The sequence below is a fragment of the Oryctolagus cuniculus genome, chromosome 9, assembly GCF_964237555.1.
Source record: "Oryctolagus cuniculus chromosome 9, mOryCun1.1, whole genome shotgun sequence".
In the NCBI taxonomy this organism is placed as follows: domain Eukaryota; kingdom Metazoa; phylum Chordata; class Mammalia; order Lagomorpha; family Leporidae; genus Oryctolagus; species Oryctolagus cuniculus.
The window spans coordinates 58,744,445-58,759,412 of record NC_091440.1 but is presented as its reverse complement, the minus strand read 5'-3'; the positions used below and the strand labels follow the sequence as shown (position 1 = coordinate 58,759,412).

The following is a 14,968-nucleotide window of genomic DNA, read 5'->3' as shown; positions in this document are numbered from 1 at the left end:
AATTCTAGGAACAATGTTTTCTATTTAAAATGTATTATTCTGGGTCATAATTACAGGGAAGACTCTACTTTGGACTCTATCAACTTTATTTTCTTCCCATTTACTTGCATATATATGTTTCTTTATTTTGAAATGTTCATAAGGTCGTGCTCATTATTTACTGCTTAAATATTTCTGTAATCATTTTAAAATATTTCGTCTTGCAGACGAAGTTTTTCTTCAGTTGAAGAGATGGATTTTTCCCTTTTTTTTCAAGGAAATGCATCCATTTTCTTTTATTCTCCATTTGGAAACACACATTTTACATTCTGAGAACATTTCCATGCCTGCGAGAACTATCTCCTGCTTCGTGAGGTTTTCCTTTCTTTCCTACTGGATTCTGGATGAGTTGAGCTGTCTACTATTCATCACTAAAACCAGGTTTTGCAATATCCACTCTTCTCTCAGATGGCACACGTACAGTTAAATTCATTGCTGATTTAATTTACTTATTTCTTTATTTCATATCAATCTTCTATTTTGTGTTTGTGATGCAAATTCACTTACTGTGGCTCCTTGCTCTAACTTCTGAGGGCTATACTTTGCTTCATTTATTTGATGACAATAAATAGATGTCCTAAAATATTCCATTTTCTTTAGAAACATTCCCCCTGCCAAATTAAGTAATTATCTTGCATATATGATAATTTTTAAAAACTCGAACACTTTTTCATTATTCAAAATTAAGCCAAATGTCTTAGATGGCATTCGCAACTGGATTTTAAGTTGTACTTGTATCTAACCCAATACTTGTACATCTGGATCTTGACAGATTACCTTTCTCAGGAATATTTATGTTTGATTCATGGTCTAATTCCTCAGATTTCTCAGATGTTTGTTTAATTTCTGTCTCCCAGTTAGAAGCTCTTTTCTTTATTTGGCTGTTAAGTTCTTTATTTTTGCTAGAGTAACATTGGCAGAATTTAATCTTTCTTTGTTCATAATACAGAACATGAAAAACTGTAGCTCCCAGTACCCACTGTTTAGAGTGCTCTTTGTGTTTCTACCATTTCAAAATTACATTCTTCTACAAAAAGTCATTTTCAAAGTAAAGCTAAAATGTCCTTGTTAGTCTCTACCATGAATCATTAATTATACTCAAAACACATCATGGCATTTTTATCTGTTTAGATTTCTATAAATTTTCCATCTGACTTTAGTTTTTCAAGAATGTGCTTTCATAAGAATGGAGAAAATATAGAAATCATATAGCATAAATATGTAATTCTCCATTTTTTTCTCAAGTATGGTGTGGTGAAAGGGTCTCTGGCATTTTCAGAGGGAGCACTGAGCTGTTTAAGAATGAACAGTAAGGATAGAATAGAATGGGGCATACTGAGATGAGGTTGTTGTAGATAATTCTTCATGAGTCTTGTGTAATTTTTTTTTCATTTTTGTGAATTGGGAACTTCTTTTGTTGTTCTTGACTATCTTTGAAAGACTATTTAGATAGTGACAAGCCTTAGTAGATAGAGCGTCTGTCTCTTCAGAAAATAGAAGATTACTTGTTGTCCAATGCAACAAAGATAATGTCTTTACCTATAATAGAACAGGTGCACATTATATGACATTTTACTTGCCTATGCTCACTGTTCCCCTCCTGTGACACAGTCCAGTGTCTTTTTATCTAGCATCCTTTGCATATTTTCCTTGGAAATGGAATTCAGGAAATTCAGGCAATACATAATGTTGACACCATGGCTTTTGTAGTTGCTGTAATAAATTCTTTATCCTGACTCAAATCTCAAGTCCTCTGCCAGCATCTCTGGACCTCTGGAGGCTGATTTTTAGCTTGCAAGTGGAGTAAATATCAAATGCTTTGCAGTTGTTGAGAGTTGGATGAAATTCTGCTGACAAAGTTAATTTCTTAAAACAAATAGAAAAGTTATAGTTTGTGAAGGCAAAAGGGCAGAGAAATTGTAAATGCTGTGACGAGTTTTCTTAGCAGTCTTCAATAAATACATGGAAAAAGGTTTTAGTTATTTTTTAAAAAATATTTATTTATTTATTTTAAAGGCAGAGTTACAGATAGGCAGAGATAGAGGCAGAGAGAGAGAAATCTTCCATCTGCTGGTTCACTCCCCAAATGGCTGCAACGGCCAGAGTTGAGCCAATCTGAAGCTAGGAGCCAGGAGCTTCTTCTGGGTCTCCCATGCAGGTGCAGGGGCCTAAGCACCTGGGTCATCTTCTACTGCTTTCCCAGGCTATATCAGAGAGCTGGATCGGAAGTGGATCAGCCAGTACTTAAACTGGTGTCCACATGGGATGCTGGCACTGTAGGCGGGGGCTTAGCCTACTATGGCACAGCACCAGCCCCTTTCGTTATTTTTGAGGCTACATTTGGAGATACAAACTATATGTGGTTGGTCAAATGTATTTTCTTTCTGCTACAATATCATTCTGGGAGTAATTTGGCTTACAGCTTTGTAAACATTACATGAGAATTTTCATTGGTGTTTTTAAAAAAGATTTATTTATTTATTCACTTGAAAGGCAGAGTTACAGAGAAGGAGAGATACAGAGAGGGAGATCTTCATCATTTGCTTCATTCACCAAATAACCACAATGGCCAGGTTGGGCCAGGCCAAAGCCAGGAGCCAGGAACTCCATCCAGGTCTCCCAAGTGGGCAGCAAGGGCCCAAGCACTCCAGCCATCTTCCATTGCTTTCCTTGGCAAATTAGCAGGGAGCTGGATCAGAAGTGGAACAGCTGGAACTTCAACTGGTACTCATTACATGCTGTACCACAATGCTGGCCCCTTCATTGGTCTTTTAATGAAAAGTTGGGTGGATTAAAGAAGTTTTAGTCTGATGCTTTTTTAAACTAAAAACTTTAAAGTTCTTTTTAATGTTAAGTTAGAGTTTCAGGAATTCAGATTCTATCTTCTTCTGTTTTATCATTATCAATACTTATTTAAAAACAACTGCCATCCTTCTCTCCCCTCTATACCACTTCCCCTCCAAATAAAACCAAAAGCTTAAATATACGCATACACACTGGTCATCTGATTCCCAAATTAGTCAGGGAAAAATAAGCACTTAACAATTTTTTTTTTTTTTTGACAGGCAGAGTGGACAGTGAGAGAGAGAGACAGAGAGAGAAAGGTCTTCCTTTGCCGTTGGTTCACCCTCCAATGGCCGCCGCTGCAGCCGGCGCACCGCGCTGATCCGATGGCAGGAGCCAGGAGCCAGGTGCTTTTCCTGGTCTCCCATGGGGTGCAGGGCCCAAGCACCTGGGCCATCCTCCACTGCACTCCCTGGCCATAGCAGAGAGCTGGCCTGGAAGAGGGGCAACCGGGACAGAATCCGGCGCCCCGACTGGGACTAGAACCCGGTGTGCCGGCGCCGCAAGGTGGAGGATTAGCCTATTGAGCCACAGCGCCGGCCCTTAACAATGTTTTTTGAAAGACCATAGTTATAAGGAATTAAATCAACAACTGAAGAAACATAATAGACTTTTTGCTTCTTAGCAATTTACAATTTCAATTTTAAATATTATCATTTAGTCATACAAGTATATATTAAATAGGGGTTTAACAATAAGTAATGTAGAACTTTGCAGCCAGCACTAGGAATGAATAAAATCAAGGGGCAGACACTTAACCCAGCAGCTAAGACACCTGCTATGCACATTGGAGTACCTGAGTTTGAGTCCTGATCTGGATCCAGACTTCAGCTTATTGCTAATGTGTACTGTGAAAGGGAATGACTAATTGAATTGAATTAACTAACTAATTGAATTCCTGCCATCCATGTTGGAGACTTGAATTTTATTCCCAGCTCTCAGTTTTTTTTTTTTAAGATTTATTTCTTTATTTGAAAGTCAGAGTTACACAGAGAGAAGAAGAGGCAGAGAGAGAGAGAGAGAGAGAGGTCTTCCTCTTCACTCCCCAATTGGCTGCAACAGCTGGAGCTGTGCCTTTCCAAAGCCGGGAGCCAGGAGCTTCTTCCAGGTCTCCCATGCGGGTGCAGGGGCCCAAGGACTTGGGCTATCTTCTACTGATCTCCAGGGGCCATAGCAGAGAGCTGGATTGGAAGTGGAGCAGCCAAGACTGGAACCGGCGCCCATATGGGATGCCAGCACTGCAGATGGAGGCTTTATCCATTACACCACAGTGCAGGCCCCAGCTCCAAGTTTTAATACCCATCTATTGTATTCATTTGAGAGCGAACTAATAGGTAGGAGCTCTCTGTCTTCTCTCTCTCTCTCTCTTTCTCTCCATGTCTTTCTGCCTTTCCAATAAATAAGTAGACAGTTTTAAAACACAAAAATATTGAAAGACAGACTATTAATCTTATGAAAAATCAATGAAATTATCCACAGGTTCTACCACTTTTGGTGATTTAAGAGTTTTCATAATTAAAAGGTAATGAAAAAAATATTTCCTGAATAATGGAATCCAAGGTTTTCAAAATCCGCCCGCTCCCCCCTACCGCCTAGGGCCGCTCCGGCTGCACCGCGCTCGCTCTGAGCTCCGGGCTCCTGCCAAGCTAGCGCCGCCGTCGTCGTCTCCTACCAGCCGCCATCATGATTATCTACCGGGACCTCATCAGCCACGATGAGATGTTCTCCGACATCTACAAGATCCAGGAGATCGCGGGCGGACTGTGTCTGGAGGTGGAGGGGAAGATGGTCAGTAGGACAGAGGGTAACATTGATGATTCGCTCATCGGTGGGAATGCCTCCGCCGAAGGCCCGGAGGGCGAAGGTACCGAAAGCACAGTGATCACTGGTGTTGATATTGTCATGAACCATCACCTGCAGGAAACCAGCTTCACAAAAGAAGCCTACAAGAAGTACATCAAAGATTACATGAAATCAATCAAAGGCAAACTTGAAGAACAGAGACCAGAGAGAGTAAAACCTTTTATGACAGGGGCTGCAGAACAAATCAAGCACATCCTTGCTAATTTCAAAAACTACCAGTTCTATATTGGTGAAAACATGAATCCAGATGGCATGGTTGCTCTGCTGGACTACCGTGAGGATGGTGTGACCCCGTTTATGATTTTCTTTAAGGATGGTTTAGAGATGGAAAAATGTTAACAAAGTTGGCAATTTGGATCTATCACTGCTCATCGTAACTGGCTGCTGCTTGTCATCCACACAACACCAGGATTTACAGGAAGTGGGACCGATGTTATCTTGAGCTCCTCACTTATTTTGACCATGATTTACTTCAAGTGGAGGCATTGTTTTTAAGGCAAAAAACATTGTCATGTAGGTTGTCTAAAAATAAAATGCATTTAAATTCATTTGAGAGAATGCCTATTAGTTTAATGTACATTTAAGCTAAATCCATCCTGTAGTGTGTTCCTGGAGAAGCTAAAGCCTGGTTTGTAGACAACTACTAGAAAGTATAAGACTGTCTTCAGATAACTTCTACAGTGAAAACTGCTGGGACTGGAATATAAACTGAGAATCCAAAGTTAAATTCTGAATTACAGTAAAGGGAAAAACCATGCTCATAGCAGTGCCAACATTTGAAGTGGAGCCTTAACACATTTCATCACCTACAACGGAAGTAGCTAACTCTGGAAGAGATTACCAAAAGAATAAAGAGAGACTGATTGAGTTGAAAGCAAAAAAAAAAAAAAAAAAAAAAAAGAAATTATTATAATTATTATCAGATAGCATTGATTAAATTCTGTAATCTGAATGCTGATGGGCCTCACCTGCTTTAAGTGGTAATAATAAACCTGTAATTTCTTATTCCCTGTATTACTTCTGCTCTCACTGAAGACCAATTCTTTCCACTGGTTAGCTGGTTGTATGTGCAAATAGTTGGGTGATGTACAAATTATCACGCAGTGTCTTGCTTCATATTGTTCTAATCCAGCAGCTTTGTAAATTGCCCTCAAACTTTTGGAAGGATCAATCCCCTTTGCCCTTACCACCGGTAGATGCAGCAAGGCCAGTCCTCGGAGCACTGCCAAGACCGCCACACAGAACGGAAGAGAATGCTCCTCTTCCTCCCTCCCTGCTACCCCTTGTCACCCCACCACAAAAACTGTCCTGTCAGTGTGAGTTCTTGTGCTTTCTTCTCTGTAGGGTGTCGGATCTGATCCTGAATTCACATCATTCTGTTCTTCTGATTCAATGTGGAATACCGTTGAACTTCCTTCAGTCAATAAATTATAGACTTGAAGCCTTCCCTATGCCTGGGAATGGCCATGAGTTCTGCCTTTTGCACTCAGCTGGGACTTTGTTCTGTAGGTTAATGTAAGGAGTTCAGGTTACTAGGAAAGTCATATGGTATGCTATCTTTAGATGTGTCACATGGCCCTCAAACTGGACTAGGTACACTTGGTCATTCTGGGTAGGAAAACTAATGACCAGTGGCAGCCATGTAATACAGTGTCTACCTGCTTGTCCCTGTTTTCAGAGGTGAAAAGGATTCATGGTCCATCTTAAAAACTCTGTTCAAAAAAGAAATTGTGTCTAAAAGATTTGTTTACAGTTACTGTACACATTTTAAAGAGTTCCTGAAAACCCATGTCTTCTACCTCTTAAAATAAAGATCAATAGATTCAATTTTGGATGTATACCTGAAAAACAAGAAATAGCTCTGAGGTGAGTGAGGGTCATTTTCCACTTTCATGCATTTAACTGTTCCTGTCACAGTCCTGTCAGATTTTCTACAGAACACAAGAGAGCATTTTCAAGTTCTGTGCCCCATGGACTCATATACATTAGCCAGTAATGATGGGGCCTGGTGGTATCTTGGCAGTTTTCCAGAGCAAAAGATGTTGGTAAATGTGGATATCTAATTGGGTACAGCTAGTAGAAATGAAAAATAATTCTCCATCTTAAATAAACTTCTTTATATATGTCTCAGAATTCTGAAATTCTTTGTATTCATCCTATTATTTTCTTTCTTGAGTAATAATCACATTGATTTATCTTATCAAAAGAATTTCCATTTGGAAGAGTGCCAGGGGATTTAATGAATATAATTTGTTCTTAATGTCTTTTCTAATTGCTGTTTTTTCCCTAATATTCTATAGCATGTTCAAAGAAATTAAAAGGTGGTTTTTCATTTTCATACCTATTCTTTAATTGTAAAGTTTTTCATGGCAAACAAAAATATTCAAGGCCTGTAAAATTTTTAGAAGAAACACAAACAAGAGGATTGATTAGCTTACCAAAGAAGGATCAGGACAGTTAAATTGTAGCATGAATAAGAAGTAAAAGAACTAAATTATGTCTGTTGTTGATATGACTAGTTTATTAGCAACTAATATATTGTTTGTACTCAATAAATGTTAAAATGCCATTTAATGGACCATGCTTTTATGAAATAACAAAGAAAAAAAGACAAATTCTCTCCAACTATTTTACCCAATCTTGAGTAAAAAGTCTAGGTGCATTTACAGAACAAATATTTAGTCCATAAAGGAAATTGAGGGAAAAATTTAAATCAACTTTTCTTCCAACTTAAATATAAAAAGGTAGTTCAAACTTAATTTGGACTTCTTTGTGTATCAAAATAAATCTATTTTTCCTCTCAAAATTATCCTCAAATTTCACGGACACTGATAGCTTTGCTGTTATTTTTATGGAAAATTTTTCAACATCCTTATTCATTAAAAAATTCTCTAAAAATTTGAGATGTATAATCAAAGATAGATCATAGTTTTGTTATCTACAAGCAGCTGGGTGGCTGTATATCACAATTGTGGGCAACTTTTGATCTTTTTTCTTTTAATATAAATGTCCAGCTTCCCTTCCACCCCATTAAAGTCTTAATTAGAATTTATGAGGTTATGGCACAGGAATTTGTATTTCTGATTTACCAAGAGCCATTTTACATTCTTTATCATTTGTGACTATGTTTCTTTTTTAAGAGTTACCATTTATTTAAAAGGGAAAGTTACAGAGAGAGAGAGAGAGAGAGAGAGAGAGAGAGAGAGAATCTTCTATCTGCTGGTTCTCTCCCCAGATGATAGCAATAGTTAGAGCTGGACTGGTCTGAAACCAAGAACCAGGAGCTTCTTCCAGGTCTCCCACATGGGTGCAGAGGCCCAAGCATTTGGATCATCTTCAGCTGCTTTCCTAGGCACACCAGCAGGGAGCTGGGTAGTAAGTTAAGTAGTCAGGACATGAACTGGCACCCATATGGAGTGTTGGCATTGCAGACGGTGGCTCTACTTGCCAAGCCACAACACTATCCCCTGTGATTACTTTTTAAGTGTTCAATAAACAAATATTTCATAATTGCTAGAAAGTTAAAATACAACAAGAAAAAATACTAATATGATCTATTTTTAAATAAAGCAGCTCTTCATTTTGCATTCTTTTAAGAAATGATAAGCATCTTTCTAGAAATTAATGATTTGAATTTGATATGTCTTAGCTTTCCTTCCACATGCAGGCAGTCCCTTGTTCCTATTGATTCTATTTTCCTAGTGTCTTCCAGATTAATCATTTCCTTTCTGTTTAGTGCTACTGCTGCCCTGACCTGGCCATCTTTATGGCTTTGATCTAAATCCTTAGTTGATTTCCAATTTCAGATGTGAAAATCTATACACTTTGCTTGGTAAGAGTTCTTAAAAATTTAGGCCTATTGCTGCTCATTAGCTGAGTTTTCTACTATTCATATCACCCAACTTGCCACACTATCTTATTTTCTTGTTTTGGCTTTTGTCTTATTTTGTCTAGCCTCTGCATGTGGATATCACAAGAGATGTTCATGAAGATTATGGGGGAAAATGTAATAGAAGAGTTATAGAAGGCAGGTTATCTAGGAAGAGTAGAATTTTTCCAGAGCAAAGGAGAGAGCAAAGCATTTCACTGAAAAGGTTCTGCATCATTTCATCATTTCCATTTCACCAACTCATCACAGTTTGAATCAAATATATACTATTTTTGCATTATGCATTATACATAATAATATTAGGTGTATGCAATCTTTAAGATATTGCCAACACTAAAACAGAATATATTTGGCAAATACAATTGCAGAAATCAATAAGGCTCAACTATGACTTTGCCATTGGATATGGAAGCTTCTTCTACAAGATTAAACTTTGTTATATTTCTGAGAACTACAGTAATCTTTTCAGATACGGTGTGGTATTCTTAGCTTTTTTTCCTAATCCTGACCCCTCACTAAATGTAGTTCTTACTGCCTCATTGTGTCAGCAAATTTCTTTACAGCAAAACTAAAAAATAATGCATGGCGCAAGTATTCAACATAGAAAAACCATATCTGTACAGAGGGTGAACATTTTTGAAAAATGTAAAGAGAATACTATATGGTGTCAGCTTATCACCTCTTCATTTTAGATGAGAGCTACACAGGTGTAATCAATGACTTTTCTTACCTTTCTTTAAAATATTCTATTTTGTTACATGAAATATTTTCCTCATTCTTTCTCTCTGGGTCTGTAGTCAACATTTAGAGCTTAGCGTCATATTCTCCGTGGTGATGCTCTGAGGAAGATGGTAACAATGTTCTCTATTATTTAATTATATAAAATAAATATAAATGGGTCTTGACTACTTCTCCAGGATAATCTTTCATTGTCTCTCATCCTATCTTATTTCCACTGTGGGTGACCAAATCAGCACAGTTTTTCCAAGAATGAGGGATTTCACAGGTCAGTCCTCAGTAAAACAGCAATGCTGAGCACTCGCCTTTCAGCCTACCTGTGTTTTCCACAGTACTGCTGTTATTTGGTCAGTGCTTGAAAGGTGAAGTGGCTTTTCTTCATCCATCTTAGTCCTTCTATTCCTTGGAAACATGGCTCATGCAGGGACTCCAGAAACTTGTCTCAGAGTTCCCAAATCTGTTGCCAAGAAAATATCCTTTCTATGTATTCTCAAGCTATGAATGCTACGTGTCGCTCCCCGTCTTCGTGGAGGAACGACACAGGACCCTGCGCTGTTCTTTTGTCTGCTCGGCCCTCCCTGGGTTTGCTGCTGGTTCTTCCCGGGTTGGCTACCGTCCCTTCCACCTCCGTGGAAGGGCGGTTCCCCCCTGCCACTTTCCCCACTTCCGCGGGGGAGCGGCACACCGCCGGCCGGCTCTCTTGGGGGCTGCACAGGTGTTCCTTCAGATAGATGTTCCCCTTAGATGTTCCTGGTGCATGTTGTCTCTCTCCTCCTTTATAGTCCTCTTCCGCCAATCCCAACTCTGCTACCCACATGCCGAGTACGCTGCTCTCCTCCAATCAGGAGCAGATCCTACAGTTTATTGGTTGAACTGGAGGCAGCTGTGTAGAAGCTGTTTCCTCCTCTCCCAGCGCCATATTGTGGGAGAGCAGATGCATAGAATAAGTCTTAATTCCAGTAACTTAGTCTAGTCCGAGTTGCTCCCAGTTGCTCCCCACAGCTACGCTTCTGTCTCCCACTTCTAGACTTGCTGGTCTGTTCTGTATTAATGAAAACTCAGGAGTTCAAGAGATGTAGCTTATTGGAATGAAGGAAAGAAGTTCCATCTTTGTTGGAAAAATAGTCCTTTTGTTCTCCATTCTTTCTAGCAGTCAGTTGTGATAGTTACCATGTACACGGAGTGTTCCAGGCACTTTTCAACATGATCTCATTTATTTACTTGATATCTCATATGATATCCCTTATTATTATAATTATTGGTCATTATCCCAATTATGTAATGTGGAAATTAAGCTGATGGAAAGCAGAATTGCTTATCCAAATTCGGAATGTTCATACATAAAAGAACATAGAAAATGACTTTCTTTTTTAAATATTTATTTATTTATTTGAAAGTTAGAGTTACAGTGAGGCAGAGGCAGAGAGAGAGAGGTCTTCTATCCACTGGTTCATTCCCTAGATGGTCACAAAGGCCAGAGCTGTGCTGATCTGAAGCCAGGAGCCAGGAGCTTCTTCTGGGTGTCCCAAGCAGGTGCAGGGGCCATCTTCTACTGCTTTCCCAGCCATAGCAGATAGGATAGATAGAGCTAGATAGGAAGTGGAGAAGCCGTGACTCGAACTGGTGCCCATATGGGATGCAGTGACTTTACCTGCTGTGCCACAGCACTGGCCCTGGACTTTATATCCAAAGACTTCACTACAAACCTTTGTGGATCAGTGTGTTTATTGAGCAAATCAAAATGATTCAGTTTTCAGAAAGCAAGTATGGTTTTTATACTATATAATATGGAACGCCTCCAGATTAGTTCATATTCATCATTTAATTGTTTTTTTCTTTAGCAATTTAAAGTTTAACCATCAATCACCGAAAAATGTTTACGTTATGCCACATCATTAATACTTTGCATATGAACATATTTATAGCTTCCCAACATAACTAGATGGGAAGAAATGCATGTAAATTAGAGATTCTTAAAGTTTAAACAAGAATCTTTGTTGTACAGATTTAACTTATTTCTGATCACCTAAAGCAACCAAACAGAAAATTGAAAAAGCACAACCCTCTCAGTGACAATATCCTGTGGGATTCTTAGGATATGTGGCTTAGAGTGAAGGGAGCCATATAAATACAAATTGTAGTAGATCTTAGCACCACCTAGTGAAATAACCCTGGCCAAAAGAACAACTACTATAGATCCATATATGCACTTTATATACTTTTTATATTTCCATTACCAAAAATGTCCTTAAAAGAACCATGATGTTATTTTTGAGACAAGCCATGCATAGGAAATATATTATGACACTATAGCAGAGCATGAGACATTCTTAATAACGTCACAGACAAGAATACATACAAAATACTATCATGGAACATTATTAAGGCATTATAATAACAAAACATTACTAATCCTAGGCTCACTCTTAAAATCATAAAAGATTTGACAAATTATTTCAAAATTTTCCTCTACCAGTTACATCATGATAATAATACTAGTAGGGAACAGTCATTTCTAAAAAAATTATATTTATGTTTTTAAAAAATTATTTTTAACAGATTCATTATGATTTGTAGATGCAATTTTAAGAACATGATATTCCCTTTTTCTCTCCCTGTCTCCCACTCTCCTTCCTTCTCCCTTTTTTCTTTTTTTTTTTTAGTTTTTGAGATAATATATTTTAACTTTACATTACAGTAAAAAGGCTTACTATTTCACCAAGTGAGAAGTTTAACAAGTAAAAGGCAAAAAGACCCTAGTTTAGTGGGAATACAGACAATAGCCATAAACAGCAATTGAATGGAAAAAAAATGACCATTTCATCCACGTACAGTAAATTTTAAATCATCAATACTATAGTAATATAACATCTTAACCATTGCCTTGACAAAGGTATAAAGCAGTTTTATGAAACTATATTTGAAGCAATACTGATGGGAAACAATACTATAAATAACATCAGTTCATAATATATTTTGTCATTAAATGCATTTTGTAAAAGAAACACAGTTTTAAAAACTTATTTAAAAATATGAACCTTAAGTATATTCAGGATTTTCTGCTAATCTGCTTGATGTGAGAACGCGGGACATCTGTGGCATATTTCCTGCTGGGATACTCCACCTAACTGGGATGTTCAATGGAGCTTTACTTCTCAGCAGCCTAGCACTCTGAGCCTGTGTGTCTCCTAAAAAGGGATCTACATTCTCTGACATTAAAATATTGCAAAAGAAATAAAATAAAAAGTATTGTAAAATTGAGATTTCCTAAAAATGCAACATGAAGTAGAAAAAATTGCTGATTTTAACTAAATGCATTCAAGATTTTTTTTTGGAGTATCAATATGTTTGCCATAAACATTATTTACATTGACAGCCACTATATACTTAGGGCTGTACCAATTAATAGAATATGTATTCCATCACTAATGGCTTCTTTGTTTTATGATTTTCTATTATAACAACATATATGATAGCATTAACTTTATCTAAAGATGTTTTGAGGGTTTCACTGCATTCCTTGGGAAGGCTTAGGGCTCCCTGGAGTCAAAGTGCTTGGGCCTTATAAACCCATTGTTTTCTATCACATAATTTAGCATGGGTGAATGATGTGTTCTTCGAAAGTCCTAAATGCATATTTTTGTTTAAATTGTTCTCGTATTGTGCCTTACTTCAACTGCTTCTGCATTTGTCATTTCATCAATCATATTTATTAAGATTTCCTACCCTTAAAATATTTTCCAGTTGATCTCAAATTGCTTTAATTTCAATCTTGACTTTTTGGACCATTTCAGGTAAAAATTAATACATCTTGATTAACTGGTCATTAAAGTAAAATGAGAAAACAATTCTTAAGAGGACTGGGCAGGATTACTTTTTGAAGGCTTCTATTTTCCTTGTTTATTTATCTTTGTCCTTGCAGCTCAGTCTTTAGAAAGGGGCTCTTCTTTATTTTTGAAAAAATAATTGCATTGCACACAAAGGATCTAGGAGTTGGGATTTGTAATATTATTTACAGTTCTAATTTTGATTTGTAGGTGTTTATGTGACCTATAGTTTGTTTATTTACATATTAAACATGTTGAATAAAATCATTGTAGGTTAGGTCTTACTTACACGATCTTTATCATCACTCAGCTTGAACAATATAAATATGGCTCTTTGCTGTTTTTTCTGGTTACATTTTTCTTTGTCGTTACAATTCTATATATAATAGATATAAATACACTTTTCACATTTGTGTAAAATGTAAAAAACAGACAAAAAAAAGCAGGCATCTAGTAGGTTTAAATGTCCAGATGTTAGGTCTCTTGCAGACAAGCAGCCTAATTAAATTTCTCTATTTCACTGAGATGTTTTTCATTGTTTTGACAAAGTGTTGTAAAAATGCACGTCATTTGTAGTATCAAGAGATTTGAAAATTCTCATTAACTTATTTTTGAAGAGTATGACTCTGGGTCCATAAAATTCTGTCTGGAGGTATCTAATAAGTTTAAAGAAAGTGCATTGGTCAATTAAGATAATGATGAATATGTTCTTAAATGAGTCAATCTCTCTTCCTTAATTATTGAATGTGTAAAATACAGATAATCATGTCCACCTTAAAGATTTTTGTGAAAACTTATTACTGACAATATTTGCAAAAGTACTTGATATAAAATATATTAACAAGTTCCCCATAAGTGGTTATTAAATATAAACCAGTGTGCATTTTAGCAGGAAGTTGGAATCAAGAATTGTTTCATCAGCTATCAAAATGGAATAATAATTACTAACAGTGCTGCTGCATGTCCCTTGTTTAGCTTATATCTGTTTTCTTTTTTTCTTCATATTTTCCCAGGCTTTATATGAGGATCAAATGGCATAATCTTTACAAAAGTATTGAATAAAAAAGAAAATCCTATCTAAATGAAAAAGTTGAGACATAACTCATGTACCCATATATTATTGTTTAGAGTCTTGCTTTTAGATTTCTTTGCTTTGCCTATTCTTTTATTTCCAGTCTTGACACAGCTTTATGAGTAGGCAGTTGAATATAGGCTATTTAATTGGAGATACACTAGATAGGATGTGGTAACCAAAAGTATTTGTAATATCCCTTACTTTCAAACTGCAAACTTAGGAAATCTTTGTTTAACTATTATACAGTCTATAATTATTAACGTGAAAAATAATATTAGATTGGTAATGGTTTAGGCATTCATGTTTTAGGGTTAATACCTAACTGTAGATTTTTTAAGAGCAAGTTAAGAATGTTGATCTGGGGTCAGCGCCATGGCTCACTTAGTTAATCCTCCGCCTGCGGTGCTGGCATCCCATATGGGTGCCGGGTTCTAGACTCGGTTGCTCTACTTCCAGTCCAGCTCTCCTCTGTGGCCTGGGAGGGCAGTGGAGGATGGCCCAAGTGCTTGGGCCCCTGCACCCACATGGGAGACCACGAAGAAAACCTGGCTCCTGGCTTCGGATAGGTGCAGCACTGGCCGTGGTGGTCATTTGGGGAGTGAACCAATGGAAAGAAGACCTTTCTCTCTGTCTCTCTCTCTCACTGTCTGTAACTCTACCTGTCAAATATATATATATATATATATATATATA

The 14,968-nt window shown here is 37.2% G+C and overlaps 1 pseudogene; it reads left to right on the top strand.

Annotated features, from left to right (window-relative positions):
- Window positions 1-4,447: 4,447 nt before the first annotated feature.
- On the top strand, window positions 4,448-5,650 carry LOC138843785 (translationally-controlled tumor protein pseudogene; annotated as a pseudogene).
- The last annotated feature ends 9,318 nt before the right edge of the window (window positions 5,651-14,968 follow it).